This window comes from Ornithorhynchus anatinus, chromosome X1, assembly GCF_004115215.2.
Source record: "Ornithorhynchus anatinus isolate Pmale09 chromosome X1, mOrnAna1.pri.v4, whole genome shotgun sequence".
In the NCBI taxonomy this organism is placed as follows: domain Eukaryota; kingdom Metazoa; phylum Chordata; class Mammalia; order Monotremata; family Ornithorhynchidae; genus Ornithorhynchus; species Ornithorhynchus anatinus.
Window position 1 is genome coordinate 98,985,675 of NC_041749.1, and position 18,033 is coordinate 99,003,707.

The following is an 18,033-nucleotide window of genomic DNA, read 5'->3' on the forward strand; positions in this document are numbered from 1 at the left end:
TGGGGCACTTTAATCATCCTGTTGCAATCACAAAATCAGAAGCCTGATGTAAGGCTTCTGCTACCACTCATGCGATATTCACGTGGTTCTAAAATTAATGCAACCCCCAGATACAAACCACGGTGAGTGTATGCCCATGTGTAAATATCGCTGGGATATATCATTTTTCCTGTACCACTTTCTTGTCACCCTTCCAAAATAATGATTTACACATTTGGTTCTAAATTTTGCTCCTAATATGACCTCTTTGAGAAGATCTGAGCTTGCATTTCCTCAAAATATTATTCCTAATGCAATGAGGTCAATGAATATCTTTCTAATACCATATTTCATGTAAACTATATGCCAACTTGTTTCGACTTGGAATAAACCAGTATATCACAAAATTTAAGGAGCCTTTTAGAAAAAGTTTGCATCTATAAGACTGCAAAACACCAAGATGTTATTGCTCTGCTTTTATTCTCACAGACATAAGAACCGCTGCCTCCCCCAACCACCCCCCCAAAATGTATTCAGGATCCCCACCTAAATAGATGACTATTTATGGTAATTAACATTTAAAACTCTGCAGGAAACATAGGTGATCATGAGTAATACCACATCCTTGAGATTAATTCCTAACGTTTCAATGCCACCCACCGATTTTACTCTCTTGGCTTCTCCTCTGTAAGTGTCTAAATCTTTGGAGCTTTGCACATGTAAATATGAATTTGAAAATATCATTCATCCAAAGCACAGCTTGTTTCGTGTATATACAGGCATGGTTAAAAACTGGGTCATACAGTTTGCAAGAAAATCACAGTTAATGTAATATGTGTGTTTACACAGAAAGAAATTCTCCAGTGTTAAACTTCAATACCTTCTCAAAGTAAAACTACTTTCAGAAGCTAGTTCAATGAGTAACCGTTTCAATATGAGCTGATTCCTTCTTTCTGCTTGTCTGTTCTTGACTTCCATTTGACTTAGGGATCTGAACAAGATCGAGGTAACTTTGAATTAATAGAAAATGAGACAGCACAAATTGAAGGGAGCTCTCTTCTGAATGTTAAGGCGTTCTGTGTGTTTTAACTAGAAAGCAAGATGAAGTATAATGGACAAGTTCATTCAGTAAAACAGTGGCTCTGGAAGAAAGAAACATGGGCAGATTTGGATAATAAGTCAAAGTCTGGACCCAAAGAAAATTCCTAAAGTTTTACAGAATACTCCAAATCTTACTGATATCAACCATTCAGGAGAACTTGAAGTAAATATCATCCTTAAACTACTGGAATGTCCAGGGAGCTCTTTAAAAAATGAATCTTTGATCCTTACCCTCAACATTTTTGTAAATCGTAGTATGATGCTAAAGAATTAATCCAGAAGATTCAATTTATAATTATACATGTTGCCTCATGTAGACAAATAACACGATGGTTACCTTTTTTTCCTATAATAAACAAATACACTGGATTTGACAAATGGAAGCAGGAAAACCAGGAACAGAGGGAGAGTGCAAATTGGATGTTTGAAGTTTTAAGAACTATAGTCCATTCTGAAGGCTGAAGGAAAAAGATGTGGGATAAAAAGAGAAAGAACATGTATAACATTTTTCAGCCCACGCCTTTCCTTTCATGTGATTCTCTTCTTCTGATTATAGTCTTCAATATAATCCTTTCCCCCGACTCCTCCACCTGCTTTACTTATCCGATTTTCCTTCTCTCATTTTTTTCATTCTATTTCCCAATCCCTCCTATTTGCTCCTCCATCTTTTCTTCCTTCAAATATCCTGAAAACAGAAAAAAAAGCCAATAAATGATTTTTGGAAAAAACATTATGTACATGGAAGTTTTTTGCAGATTTGCCTTTGTTTCTTAGAAAATGTGTTTCTTTTTGAGTGGGAAACTTTCTACATGCTGTGTACCATAGCAACACACCATGGGTGTGTAACAAAGGTTAAAAAATAGATCAATTAATCACTAACAGCAGTTAAATAAGATACAAAACTTCAAAATTGTGGAATTTCTTTCAAGACCAAAACATCAGGTATCAACTTAAATTTCTAGCAAACTGTATGAAATTTATAAATCCTTTTGAAGTGGCACCATACGTACTCACAAAGATTAAAATGAACAGAAAAAACTTGAGAGAGGGAGAGAGAGAGAGGGAGAAGATGTCTGTTTAATTCTGAATTCCATATGCTTATAGGATGGTATACATAGCATATATATATCATATTATATATACCCCTCTTTTCTGTGCACATGTGGGGAGAGAGAGTATGCAGGGGTAGGCAGACACTAATCATTTATTCAAATGAGTTATTTGCTCTCTTTAGCTAATAGAAAAAGGTTACCAAGGTTTTAAAAATATAGCAAGTTATAGGTTTGAAAAAATAGCTGAAGAGAACCTTTATCCCAGTCTAGTTACCTGGGGATTTCTAGCATTCTCTAAATGATTGATTGCATTTTCTTTTCTTTTGTTTACTCAATTTGTATTTGGTGAATGAAGTATTTTAGAAATGCATATGTAGAGAGAGTGATGTATAAAATCTATCTGTCTTTATCTGTTTTCATGTGGGGTAGAATTTCTATGCAGCGCCAATGTAAAAAAATAAATCTGCTGTTTCTTCATACCAAAGTTCACTTATCTGTCCTTTATTTTGATTGTAGCTTTCATAATGCCTCAGCTATGCAATCTAGCATTAGACATGGAATTCATCTAAACCTCTTTGTTCTATTCTCTTTCATACGAAATAGAAATTGTTTTGGGTATATGTTTGTAGCATTTTTTTTCATGACAATCTGAAATGAGTTGGCTTTCAGCATATTTAGTATGGCCATTATCTTTGTAAGAAAAAGAGACAACATTACCAACTTAACTCTCTTTAACTGTTCAAGTAAGTCTTTCCCACATCTCTGTATTGAATGAAATTCAGTAATTTAAGTACCTGTATCTTTTCTAAATTACAGAAAACCAGAATTAAAACTGTATTTATGAAATACTTATGCTAGTTAATAAGTGAGTAAGTAGGGGAGCAGCATTTCCTAGTGTAAAGAGCATGGATCTGGGAGTCAGAGGACCAGGTTTTAATTCCGGCTCCACCACTTATCTGCTGTGACCTTGGGCAAGTCACTTAACTTCTCTGGGCCTCAGTTGGCTTATCTGCGAAATGGGGATTCAATACCTTTTCTCCCTCCTACCTAGACTGTGAGGCCCCTTTGGGATTTGCTTATCTTGTATCTACCCCAGCACTTATTACAATGCGTGACACATAATAATTGCATAACAAATTCATAAAGACAAAACAACACAAGGAAACAATGATCACAATAAAAGCACATGAACACTATAGCTGAGGGAACCACTTTCAGTCTCCTAACATTTCAGACTGGGCTGCCCAGAGTTCTGAAGTCATAACAGCATTCAGCCTTCCAAAAGGTCTGAGGCAGGTCAGGAAAAGAGCTCCAGAATGATGTGAAGGGGGAGGGAAGTAAGGTTTCACTGGCATTAAGGCTCAGTGTTAGAGGGCTGAGGCAACACTGAATTTGCTGGGGTCCTTGCCTACCCTACACTTTATTAGTCTGTGCTTAATATGTCTTTCAAGGGTTTGCTCTGTCCACCATGCTGGCGTGCACAACATTTTAAATTACCATATAGCATGACTATTGTGGCCCAGTGACAAGAGCTCAGACTGGGCAATCAGGAAACCTGGGTCCTACTTCCAGCTCTATCACTAGCCTACCTACCTACCTATCAATCAATCAATTGATTGATTGCTCCTCCTCCTCTCCCCATCGCCCCTACTCCCTCCCTCTGCTCTCCCTGCATATAGCTTATGCATATATAAAAATAGTACATATCTATTATTCTATTTATTTTATTAATGATGTATATATATCTATAATTCTATTTATTTATATTGATGCTATTGATGGCTGACTACTTGTTTGTTTTGTTGCCTGTCTCCCTCCTTCTAGACTGTGAGCCCATTGTTGGGTAGGGATTGTCTCTATTGGTTCCGAACTGTATTTTCCAAGCTCTTAGTACAGTGCTCTGCACACAGTAAGTGCTCAATAAATACAATTGAATTGAATGAATGAATTGTATCTATTGAGTGCTTACAATCTAGTGGGGGAATCAAACAACAAAATAAATTACAGATAGGGGAAGCAGCAGAATATAGTATACATAGTACCTGTATCTCTTCTAAATTACAGAAATCCAGAATTATAACTGTATTTATGAAATACAGTAGGGAAGCAGCATAGCCTAGTGGAAAGAACACGGGTCTGGGAGTCAGAGGACAGGGTTGTAATACATAAGTGCTTGGGCTGGAGATTGGGTGAGTATCAAGGTGTAGATCCAAGTGAAGCAGCATGTCCTAGTGGAAAGAGCCCAGACCTAGGAGTCAGAGAACCTGGGTTCTAATGCCGGTTCCACCATGTACCTGGTGTGTGACCTTGGGCAAGTCACTTAACTTCTCGGTGCCCCAACTCCTTTACCTGCAAATGGGAATTCAATACCTGTTCTCCCTCCTACTTAGACTGAAAGCCCCACATGAGACCTGATTATCTTGTATCTAACACAGTGCTTAGTACAGCACTTGGCGAATAGCACAACTAACTGCATAGGTGATGCAGAACGAAGGGAGATTAGGGTGAGGAGACGACAGGTTAGTTAGGGAAGGATTCTTGGAGAATATGTGATTTTAATAAAGCGTCAAAGATGGGGAGAGTGGTGATCTGTGGATATGTAGGAGGAGGGAGTTCCATGCCAGAGGGAGGACTTGGGTAAGAGGTCGTCTGTGAAATAGATGAGATCATGATACAGTAAGTAGATTTGTATTAGAGGAGCTAAGTGTGCAGGCTGAGTAGATACAAGATAATTAGGTCAGACATAATCCCTGACCACACTGTTTCCCAATCTAAGAGGTAAGGAGAGTGAGTACCTTACCCCCATTTTGCAGATGAGGGAACTAAAGCACAGAGAGATTCAATGACTTGACAAGGTCAAAGAGTAGGCCAGTGGCAGAGCTGCTTTTAAAACCTAGGTCCCCTTGACTGCTCTTAGCTGTCCACTAAGCCATGTTGCCTTTTTTCACACTTTCACAAGTGATTCAGCTGACATCTTCACAGCCATCTCTAGTCCAAGTTCCTTTTGTGGAATGGCATACTTTCCCTGTTGACTTAAGCTCCTTGTGGGCAGGGACTGCTTCTACCAACTCTATTGCTTTGGACTTTCCCAAGTGTTTAGTATAGTGCTCTGGACTCAGTAAGTGCTCAATAAATACCATTGACTGATTCCATATAGTCTGGAAAATGAACTCCACCCTAGCAAATGAAGAACACAAAGATTCCTACTAGAGAGGTAGATTTCACACTCAATAATAGCACCATTCTCCCCATCTTCAAAGCCTTACTAAAATCACACCTCCTCCAAGAAACCTTGGTTAATGTCTCTTCTCCCCACCCTATTCACCCTCTCTTCTGCATCACCTAAGCACCTGGATGTGAACTCCTTAAGCACTCCTTAAGCACTTGAGAAGCAGCATGGCTCAGTGGAAAGAGCCCGGGCCTGAGAGTCAGAGGTCATGGGTTTGAATCGACTCTGCCACTTAGCTGGGTGACTGTGGGCAAGTCACTTCACTTCTCTGTGCCTCAGTTCCCTCATCTGTAAAATAGGGATTAACTGAGCCTCACGCAGGACAACCTGATTACCCTGTATCTAACCCAGTGCTTAGAACAGTGCTCTGCACGTAGTAAGTGCTTAACAAATACCAACATTATTATTATTATTACTTTGATACTCACCCCAACCCCAGACCCATAGCACTTAGGCACCTATCCTTACACTCTGCCACTTTCCCTACTTGTAATTTATTTTAATGTTGGTATTACCCAGTGTTGTGAGCTCCTTGAGCATAGAGATCATTTTTCCCAACGCTATTGTACTGTAGTCTTTCAAGTGTTTAGTATAGTGCTTGACACAAAGTGCTCAATAAATACCATCAATTGATTAATTGACTGATTACTTTGGAGAGGGCACAGTTTTGGAGCTAAAGAGTGCCCTCTTTGACAGGACCAGCAGTTGCACAATACCACAGGAGAACCCAGAAAGAGACTATGATAGCTCTGGGCAAACCATCACCAATATTGGAAGAACAAATCAATCAATCAGTCAATGGTATTTATTGAGAATTACTGTGTGCAGAGCACTGTACTAAGCACATGGGAAAAAACGATCCGACAGAGTTGGTAGATGCTATGCCCACAAGAAGCTTACAATCTGCAGAGGGAGACTGATATTAACATAGATTAGGGATTGGGGGAAATAGTAATTAGAATATTTTCATCAGTATTTTGGGGCTGCAGTCATAGTCAATGCAGAGGGGAGAGTGGATGGGGAAATAAAGGGTGAAGTCTAGGAAGGCTTCTTGAAGGGGATTTGACTTTAGGAGGGTTTTAAAGGTGGGGAGAGTGGTCAACTGCTGGATATGGAAGCAAGAGTTCCAGTCCCGAGGAAGGACATGGGTAAGGGATCAGTAACGGGATAGATGAGATTGAGGTACAGAGAGGAGGTTGGTGTGATGTGCATGTGATGGTGAGAGTGGGATACAGGGCATGTCACCCCTCTACCCCCTCAAAAATCTCTAGTGGTTGCCTATCAACCTCCATATCAAACAGAAACTCTTAACTATTGGCTTCAAAGATCTCCACCAACTTGCCCCTTCTTACCTCACCTCCCTTCTATCCTTCTACATCCCAGCCCGCACACTCCACTCCTCTGGGGCTAACCTTTTCACTGTGCCTTGACCTCACTCGTCTTGCCTTCGACCCCTGCCCCATGTCCTACCTCTTGCCTGGAAAGCCCTCCCTCCTCAAATCTGCCAATCACTCTTCCCCCCTTCAAAGCCCTACTGAAGGCACACCTCCTCCAAGAGGCCTTCCCAGATTAAGACCCCTTTTCCTCAGCTCCCCCTCCCTTCTGCATCACCTCGACTCTCTCCCTTTGCTCTTCCCTCCCTCTCCCCGCCACACAGCACTTATGTATGTATGTGTAGAATTATAGATATATCTATATAAATATATATAGATATAATTCTATTTATTTACATTGATGCCTGACTACTTGTTTTGATGTCTGTCTCACCCCTCTAGACTGTAAACCCTTTGTGGGCAGGGATTGTCTCTCTTTATTGCTGTACTGTACTTTCCAAGCACTTAGTACAGTGCTCTGCACACAGTAAGTGCTCAATAAGTACGATTGAATGAATGATACTCTCTAGTCCTAGCATATCTGTATAAGCAGGTAAGAAATGTGGCCCAGTGGAAAGAGTACTGCCCTGGGAGTCAGAGGACTAGGGTTCTAATCCAATCTAATCTGCCAAATGCTTGCTCTGTGACCTTGGGCAAGTCATTTCACTTCTCTGTGCCTCAGTTCTCCTGTTCTCCCTCCTACTTGGACTGTGAGTCCCATGCAGGACAGCGACTCTGTCCAACCTAACTTGCATCTAACCCAGCACCTAGGACAGTTATTGACACATAGTGAATGCTTAACAATACCATAGAAAAGCTGATGGCCCAGGAAACTGATCATTCAATTGCAGAAGACTGAGTAGTGATGTTGACTGACCCTCCTTGGTGTCTGGAATGCACTACTGATCCAAAATGGAGAAAGGGAGGGAGTCAGTGTCTGAAATTGTCTGCCTCCTTTCCTCCCTCAAATCAAAATCCTCAATAACTTCTATGGCAAGTTTTCAAGAGCAGAGACTTAAACAGCCATCATTTGAGAGGAAGTGATTTCTGCCAGGTTGATATGGAGATGTTTTGGGTTATACAAATCAACTCAGAGGCATAAGCCACTCACTTACCTCTACAACTAATTGCTAACATCATTAGTAAAACTCCCTCTCCCTGATCTGGAGCTCCTGTCTTCCAAAACCTGTCAGAATCCAATCCACCCCTCCTTTAAAGTCCTCTAAAAATCTGAAGGGTTTTCTGACTAATTACTAAAACCTCAAATTGTAATCGATCAATTAATCAATCAATGGCATTGTACTAAGTGCTTGGGAGAATACAATACAATCATATTTATTGAGCGCTTCCTGTGTACAGGGCATTGTGCTAAGCACTTGGGAGAGTACAACACAACAATGCAACAATATTTAGACAAGTTGCCCACCCTCAAGGAGTTTATAGTCTAGTGTACCATCGTATTATCTTAGCAGGTACTTCCAGCACTTAGGTATTTATTTATGCCCATCCTTAGCACTTGGGTGTATATGTTCATCCATTCAATCACATTTATTGAGAGCTTGCTGTGTGCAGAACACTGAACTAAGCGCTTGGAAAGTACAATTTGGCAACAAAGACAATACCTACCCAACAGGGGGCTCATAGTCAAGAAGGGGGAGACAGACAACAAAACAAAACAAGTAGATAGGCATCAATATGTATATTCAATTGAACATTCAATTCATTTATTCTGATTTTACAGTTTATAAATTTTTTTTCTGTCTCCCATATTGAAATTTAAGCACTTAACAAATACCACAATTATTATTAAGCTTCTTGTGGGCAGAGAACATGTTTTGTACTTTTTTATGGTATCTGTTAAGCGCTTTGTGCCAGTCACTGTACTAAGCGGTGGGGTAAATTCAAGATAATGGTGTTGGACCCAGTCCTTGTCCCTGTCCCAAATAGGGCTCAGTCTTAATACCCATTTTACAGATGAGGGAACAGAGGCATACAGAGAAGTGAAGTCACTACCCCAAGAGTTTAGTATAGTTAATCATACTCAGAAGGTGCTAAGGAAATACTTCTATTATCACCACCACCCAATACTGATGAAAAGATAACACCTGACCAGAGTCTTCTAAGTACTACCAAAACTTGGCAAGGTAATCATCATGGGAAGTTTTTCATTCAATCATATTTATTGAGCACTTACTGTATGCAAAGCACTGTAATAATAATAATAATGTTGGTATTTGTTAAGCGCTTACTATGTGCAGAGCACTGTTCTAAGCGCTGGGGTAGAAACAGGGAAATCAGGTTGTCCCATGTGAGGCTCACAGTTAATCCCCATTTTACAGATGAGGTAACTGAGGCACAGAGAAGTTAAGTGACTTGCCCACAGTCACACAGCTGACAAGTGGCAGAGCTGGGATACTAAGTGCTTGGAAGAGTACAATACAGCAATAAACAGATACATATTGATGCCTATCTACTTGTTTTGTTTTGTTGTTTGTCTCCCCCTTCTTGACTATGAGCCCACTGTCGGGTAGGTATTGTCTTTGTTGCCAAATTGTACTTTCCAAGCGCTTAGTACAATGCTCTGCACACTAAGCTTACAGTATAGAGGGGGGAAGACAGACATCAATACAAAGAAATAAATTATAGATTTGTACCTAAGTGCTGTGGGGCTGGGAGGGGAGAAGGGCAAAGAGAGTAAGTCAGGGTGACGTAGAAAGGAGTGGGAGAAGAGGAAAGGGGGGGGGCATAGTCAGGGAAGGCCTCTTGGAGGAGATGTGCCTTCAATAAGGCTTTGAAGTGAGGGGAGAGAGTAATTGTCTATCGGATTTGAGGAGGGAGGGTGTTCCAGCACAGAGGTAGGATGTGGGCCACGGGTTGGCTGTGAGAAAGGCGAGATCGAGGCACAGTGAGAAGGTTAACATTAGAGGAGCAAAGTGTGTGGGCTGGGTTGTAGGAGAGTAGCAAGGTGAGGTGGGAAGGGGCTAGGTGATGGAGTGCTTTAAAGCCAATGGTGAGGAGTTTTTGTTTGATGTGGAGGTGGATGGGCAACCACTGGAGTTTTTTGAGTAGCAGGGTGACATGTCATGAATGGTTTTGTAGAAAAATGATTTGGGCAGCAGGCTGACGTATGGACTGGAGTGGGGAGACACAGGAGGCTGGGTGGTCGGCAAGGGGGCTGATGCAGTAATCCAGGTGGGAAAGGATGAGTGATGGTATTAAAGTGGTAGCAGTTTGGATGGAGAGGAAAGGGCAGGTTTTAGCTCCGTTGTGAAGATGAGGCTGACAGAATTTAGTGATGAATTGAATATGTCAGTTGAATGAAAGAGAGGAGTCAAGGATAATGCCAAGGTTATGGGCTTGTTCATTCACTCATTCAATCATATTTATTGAGAGCTTATTGTGTGCAGAGCACTGTACTAAGCACTTGGAAAGTACAGTTCGGCAACAGAGACAATCCTTATCCAACAATGAGCTCACAGTCCAGAAGGATGGGGATGCTGTCAATAGTGATGGGAAAGTCAGGGGGAGGACAAGGTTTAGGTGGGAGGATAAGGAGTTCTGTTTTGGACATGTTAGGTTTGCGGCGACCAGAGGACAACCAAGTAGAGATGTCTCGAAGGCCGGAGGAAATGCAAGACTGGAGAGAGGGAGAGAGATCAGGGGTGGAGGGTGCTTTCAATACACAGATAGGTAGCTGTACTGAAGCATGAATAAAAGTCATTGGATTTCATAGAGTTGGAGAGGTAAATAGCAATGGATTACTCTCAGCAGCAGATATGCAAACCATAATCTCATAAGAAGTGAATACCCGAACTCCACCTTGGTTTTTCCATTCCACATTGCAGAGCCAAGGAGTAACCAATAATCTAAGTCAATTTTCATGTTTTTTGTGAGAGCACAGTCTAAAGAGGCTAAGGTGAATTCTATGTTTAATGACTGATTTTATGGCTAAGACATCGTGAGCGAACTACAAAGTAATGGATGATAAGTGAACTCTGCAAGGTAGAGAAACAGACCGCTTCACATTTTGTCTGTCATAAATATTTTGTAGAAATCTGCTCTTGCTTCAGAATAGCATCCTGCAGTGCATCAGTAATCCTAAGGCCCTGGCTTTAATTAACCTCTTTCACAGATGAAGCTGAAGAAAAAGAAAAATGAACAGTATACACCACAAAGACATATTTTAAGTCATTAAATACACATTCATAATCTTTGGAATATATAATTTTGTGGGTGACAGATACTATTTTTACAGCTGTTCTTTAGAGAAAGAATAAGTTTCTCTTCATTAAAGACTAATGAGTGACATTACATTTAAGTGCTCACATCAGATATGCTTCTTTGAATTTAATGATGGGGCAATGAGGCCTTTAATTAAATACTCAAAAATCTCCACTGGGAGAAACAAAACAAATTTATCTGCAATTTTTAAAAAAATACTGGAATCCATCTGCTAGATAATCAATGTTTATATTTCTTAAATCAGATAGGCCAATATGATGTCTTTGAAAGGTTGGTTCCCAACTTTTGAAGAGCTTGTGGGAACAACCAACATATTACTGTTGATATATTTATTGGTGTTAATGAATGTATTATTCTACCATAAAAGTTTTACATCCTCTCTGCAGGAAGGAAGCACTTTCCAAACCTTCTGATAGTTTTATTGCTCATCAATTGATGGCTTCTTGGCTTCATCAAAGCAGTAATACTTCCAGTAGCTATTGATAGAAAATAATTCTCTCACTACACAGGGAAACTAGATTCTCGGGCTTGTTCACTATTTTTGCTACTAGTTTTCCTAACTTGCACTGAGTCCTAGCAATACCCTGTCAAATTTTGCTCAAGGGGAGAAACTACTTAGAAAATATATATAACAAGCCTCTTAGAAATGTACAAAAGTACAAATTTACAGACTTTTTAATTGAAACAATGTGCACAAGGGTTCTAGGTCCATGTCCATTCCATGGGTTCAGGAGAGCTTGGCAAATAAATTAATGGAAACAAAACAGACATTATTTTCTAAAAAGAGAAGAATGCAATCATCTTACTGATCACTGATCCTCACAAAAGAAAAAGAAGAATCTGTGTATTGCCTTCTGAGGCTCTTTGAGAAGGCAGGACTGTTTCTTCTAGCTTTATTATTGGGCTCTCCCAAGGGCTTAGTACAGTGTGCAGGACCATTTTTTCTAGCTCTATTACTGGACTCTTCCAAGGGCTTAGTACAGTGTTCTGCACACAGTAGGGGCTTAATAAATACCAATGATTAAGATGGGGAAAGGTGGAAGCAGCCATTAAGAAATAAAATAAGCTGCCCATTCACCCACTTTCTTGTCCTATTAAAAGAAAAGAAGCATTTGAAAATTGATCAAAATGAAATGTAACAAAGTGGTGGTCACAAAATCTTCCTTCCATATGCACACATTGAATGTTTTGAACAATTTTTTTAATGAGATGGGCCCTTTAGGTGGTTTCCTTTATGGCAAATGTTAAACTATTTCTTCATGGAATAGTTGTACTTTATTATTCACTTAATGTTAATATAAATGCTTAATATTGTTCACATTCAGATGCTTTCCAATTAAGGCTATTGGTAATATTTCATACATAGTGATGCTTTGGAAAGCTTTGAAATACTTTAGGTTGATAAGAAACCAAATACATATTACTGTTTAGTCTCAAAGTAGATATTGAAGAGTTGGAAGAAATGTAGCACAGGAAGGTAGTCTTTTACTACAAAGAAAAACAATTAAAGAATACTGTATGGTTGTGTCATTCAAATCCACTATAAACTGTGAAACTCACTTATTCTACCAGGAAAATTTTTTTAGCACATTTTTAGGAAATCAAATGGATTGGTGGCTGAAGCATTAGTTCTGAAGGAGCAAAAATGACACAAATAAAGAGTAATTTTGTGAACACCTGTTCACACTGTGACATTTTTCTAAACAAAGTGAACCATACTTACCTGTATGTGAAAGGTCTTCGGTCTAGTAATTAATTGGTTATATAAGCAATAGTCATGGTATTTACTGAGAGCCCACTGAGGGAAATGCATTGTGTTAAGTGCTTGGGTCGAAGTGTTTTGCAGCAGAGCTTTGCCCATTTGTAAGTACCTCAGAGTGTTCCCGAAACTAGCAATTCAATGAAGTTCTTGGTGTAATGAATTTATATTTGATTTTACTTTGGTTTTGGCCAAGGGCACTACATAAAAAGTTAAATAACATAACATTTATGGGAAAAAAAAAGTTGAGGTTTAGAAAAAAAAATAGATGCTACTTAATGAGAAAATTAAAAAAACAAAGTAATCCTCTCAGCCAGAACGAAAATATATTATCACATAGATACAGCACTCGTGGATTCACAACCCCATCTGTTCTGCCATCTAAAGCTAATTAAAAAAATAAAATTCTCAGCAATTAAAAAAACACACACACAATCAACCCAAACTATAGCTATTATAAATATGCTTAATTAGAAAATACCTGAGAACAAATCATTAAAGCTCCATCGAAAGACAGCAATATCTGGTGCATCTCTATTAGTAGAAAGGGGTTAACAAATGATAACTGCTACCTGTGGGAGTTTACTCAACTATTGGGAACTGGCAATGGAGTAGAGAATGGAAATTATGTTTTTGTTTTGTCTTTTTTTGCAATGTCTGAAAACATTATCACCCAAAGTGCTTTATCAACTGATGAACCTGAACATCAAAAAATGGGCACTTTTCCATCTTTGTCAATCTTTAAGTGTATTTATCCTGCTTTTCAGGAAATTTATTTTGAAATGAACATTTTTCAAGATGGCAAAGATAATTCATTATCCTCTTCCCATCTGTGTTTAAAAGCCCTCTTTAGCGAGTTAACTTTTCATTCCAGAAATCTAATATGAATAGATGAGATCTAATATAGAAACCTTTATGGATTAAGAAATCAAAGTGATGTGGAAGTTTTGCAGATCAACTAGTGGAAATTGAGCTGTGTCTATAGCCAATCCAGATAACTCAGGGCTAAACCTGCACTTTGTACCATGAATGAGATTTGCACATGATTGCCAATAGTCCATTTCATTTGATGTTGTCTAGCCCTGACCTTAATTAAGTCATGGATTTCCTTTATGCAGTGCCCACTTTTCTAATTTCCAACATGGGGTATTAGAAAAGTGCTTACAGGTGGGATCTGACTGAAAAGAGTAAAGGAAAACAGGGCTTTAAAAACACCCTGTGGGTAGAAAGTTTGAACTAGGATATCTTTAGGACAGGGATTTTGGAGGGTTTAAAAATATATGAGCTGGGGAATAATGATGATTATAAGGTGTTATTTGTTCAAACCAGGTTTAAATTTCAAAATAGAGCTTTGTTGTAGCTTTTATATCTATGACTCACACACAATTACTCCTTTCAGCCATTGCAAATAATATAAATGACTAAATGAGCATCAACATCACAGATACAATAATGTTGGTATTTGTTAAGCGCTTACTATGTGCCGAGCACTGTTCTAAGCGCCGGGGTAGACACAGGGGAATCAGGTTGTCCCACGTAGGGCTCACAGTCTTAATCCCCATTTTACAGATGAGGTAACTGAGGCACCGAGAAGTCAAGTGACTTGCCCAAAGTCACACAGCTGACAAGTGGCCGAGCCGGGATTCGAACCCATGACCTCTGACTCCAAAGCCCGTGCTCTTTCCACTGAGCCAGGCTGCTTCTAGCATTAATAGATAGCCTTGTTTAATTTGAACTATTCAAATCCGGGATCAACCCAACTTAACAAGTATCCAAACCTTGGCTGAAACTATAGAATGTAAGCTCCTCATAGGCTATAAACTTTGTGTGAGTTTGGGTCATGTCCACCGACTCTCTATTGCATCGTACTTTCCCAAGTGCTTAGTATGCAGTACTTGACACAGTAAGCACTCAAGAAATACCATTTATTGACTGATGTAAAGTGAGTGCTCTAAAATGTAGAGAGAAGAACATGACATAAGCAAAAATATAATCATAGAGACCGGGTAAGTAAAGAAACTTCAGACACTTTATGTAGAGCAGGATAGGGAAGCCACGTAGCCTAGTGGAAAGAGCATGGGTCTGGGTATCAGATGACCTGGATTCTAATCCAAGCTCTGCCACTTGTCTGCTGTATGACCTTATGCAAGTCATGTAACTTCTCTGTGCCTCAGTTTCCTCATCTGAAAAATGGGGATTAAATACAAGTCAGTCCTACTCATTGAGTGCTGTGTACAGAGCACTGTACTAAGAGCTTGGGAGCATACAATATAACAATAAACAGATACATTCCCTGCCCACAACAAGCTTACAGTCTAGAGGTGGAGACAGACATTTATATATATATATGTATATATATGTGCTGTGGGACTGGGGGTGGATAGAATAAAGGGAGGGAAATCCGGGTGACTTAGAAGGGAGCTGAAGAAAAAGAAAAGAAGGCTTAGTCAGGGAAGGTCTCTGGGAGGAGATGTGCCTTCAATAAGGCTTTGAAGCTGGGAAGAGTAATTGTCTTTCTGATAATGCTACTCCCTCCTAATTAGATTGTGAGCCCTATGTGGGACGGGGACTGTGTCCAACATAATTATCTTGAACCTACCCCAGCTCTTAGTACAGTGCATGGCACATAATAAGCGCTTAACATGTACCATCATTATTATTACGAGGAAAGAGGTGTTTATGCTGCGTAGCAAAACTACCTAACCTCCCAGATAACAAAGTCCATTGATTCTATTGGTAGCAGGGGGAATATTGGCACGTCATCACGTAAATGCACTTTATTGACAGTGACAGAATTACAACGAATTTACAAATCAATGGAAGCCCATTTCAGCAATGGCAAGGTTAAGAAAAGCCACACATCTAAAAATAGTTAAGTATGGATTATTTGGGGGGTGGGAGGTAGGTTTAACGTTAATTATGAAATTATTTGAAGGTACAATTCAGGTTATTTAGGTAAAACCCCAAATTCAATCAATCAATCAATCATATTTTATTGAGCACTCACTGTGTGCAGAGCACTGTGCTAAGCACTTGGGCAAGTACACTATAACAATATAACAGAGTTGGTAGACACATTCCCTGCCCAGTAAGAGCATCCACGCCCTACCTATAGTCCTATATAATGCATAACCATTTAGTCATGTCCCAAGGTCTGTGAAAAATTTTGCTATTTTCATTTTGAATCATTAAAATTGAAAATTTCATTTCATTTTATAATTAGCATATATGTGGGAAAAGAAGGCTAACATTTTATTGTATGTTTAATTGTTGGAATCAATCAATTTGTATTTATTCAATCATATTTAATGAGTGCTTACTGTGTGCAGAACACTATACTAAGCACTTGGGAGAGTACAGTATAACAGGATTGGTGAAAGCATTCCCTGCCCACAATGAGTTTAGGAGGAAGGTGGTAGAAGATTTGACACTAAGGTAGATCCAGTTTTTAGCTGGATCACTTAGATGAAATGTTAACCTCTTCAACTATGCAGATTTAGATTTTTAAAATAAAAAAGTAAAATATGTGAAGGGATCATCAAATAAATTGGATATTAAGTAATCTTCGAGGCAGCAAATACACCTGGTATTCATTAAGTAATCCTTGAAGCAGCATGGTGTAGTGGAAAGAACCATGGGGCTGGGAGTCAGGAGACCTGGCCTGCTGTATGTGATGTTGGGAAAAATCACCTAACCTCTTGATACCTTAGTTTTCTCATCTGCAAAATGGACATAATGATACCTGCCTCTTCCTCCCTCACAAAGATGTTAAAATGAGATGACAGATGCAAAGGTACTTTTATATAATAAACATCCTACAGGTCTATTGTTAATCCCCTCTCCCCTTTTTTATTCTTAGATTGTAAACTCCGGGAGGCATAGGAACCATATTCATTCATTCATTCATTCAGTCGCATTTATTGAGTGCTTACTGTGTGCAGAGCCCTGTACTAAGTGCTTGGGAAGTACAATTCGGCAACAGATAGAGACAATTCCTACCCAATAATGGGCTCACAGTCTAGAACCATATCTAATTCCCACCTGCATATTCTTTCCCAGCACTGAGTTACAGTGCTCTGCACACAACACTACACCCTAGATAAACCAAAGTTAGATTTCCTTCTCTTGGATTCTAAAATGTTAAAGGTTAGTTTCAGGTAATTGGTTACTAGACTGACCACCCAGAGCTAGTGCCCAAGTAAATTTTTGAGCTTCCTCAGTTTTTGACATTATCTTACCTATCTTGACGAGCAGAGCTGAATTTTGTTGCTGTTCCATCTTGACTGCAGCAGCAAATGGGAACAGCCTGGCTGTATCGGATGTCTGTTTCCCAGCTGACAGACTGGATTGATTGGTCAAACCCTTACTTAGTACAGTAAGTGTTCGCTCTGCTTTAACAGATGATCCAAACTTTGTGAGGGTGCATTCTTTTCAACGTGCAAAGCACCCAGAGAGCCCTCAATAAATCATTATCATCATCATTGGCAATTACATTTATTGATCACTTACAGAGTATTGTACTAAGCCCTTAGGAGAGTACAATAGAATAAGTACACATGATCCCTGCCTTCAGTGATCTTACAATCTAGTTTAAGTTGAGAATAAATTACAGGAACCCGAAGGTCAGATAAGTTAAATGACTTGCCCAAGTTTCAGGTGAGTTTCAGGTGTTTGGTTGCCAGAGTGGTAACTCAGATCTGGCACCTACATTAAATTAGGTTTTTATATAGTTTTCTACATTATCTTAACTAAGAACTTACAATAACCCTTCATGTCTTGGTTAGGCAATCATTCGATATGTCATTTGCATTTATTGAGTATTTACTGTGCGTGGAGCATTGAACTAAGTACTTGGGAAAATACAATGTGATTAGTAGACACAATCCTTGCCCACGAGGAGCTTAAAATCTAGTTGGAGAGACAGACAAAATAAATTACAGATGTAGAAAACAAGAGAGTATAAGAATGTGGACATAAATGTACTGGGGGTGGGGTGAATATCAAAGTTCTAGGGAGTATGAACCCAAGTGCTTAGGCAACACAGAAGGGAGAATAGGGTGGGGAGATGAAAAGTTTGACAGAGGTTTCCTGAAGAAGATGTGATTTTAGTAGGACTTTTTTAGATGGGGAGAGTGGTGGTCTGTCAGATATGAATGGGGAGGGAGTTCCAGGTCAGAGACAGGATGTTGGCAAGGGGCTAGGAGACAGAAGAGATTGAGGTACAGTGAGTAGGTAGGTATTAGAGAAGCAAAGGGTATGGGCTGTGTCGTAGTGGGAGTTGAGCAAAGATAGCTAGGA

At 39.5% G+C, this 18,033-nt stretch overlaps 1 long non-coding RNA gene across 1 annotated transcript in view; it reads right to left on the reverse strand.

Annotated features, from left to right (window-relative positions):
- Positions 1-479: 479 nt before the first annotated feature.
- LOC114806644 overlaps positions 480-18,033 on the reverse strand; it is a 71,398-nt gene continuing 53,844 nt past the window's right edge. The window contains exon 3 of the long non-coding RNA XR_003754708.2: positions 480-1,765. This is a non-coding gene — a long non-coding RNA (uncharacterized LOC114806644). The remainder of the gene's footprint in view (positions 1,766-18,033) is intronic.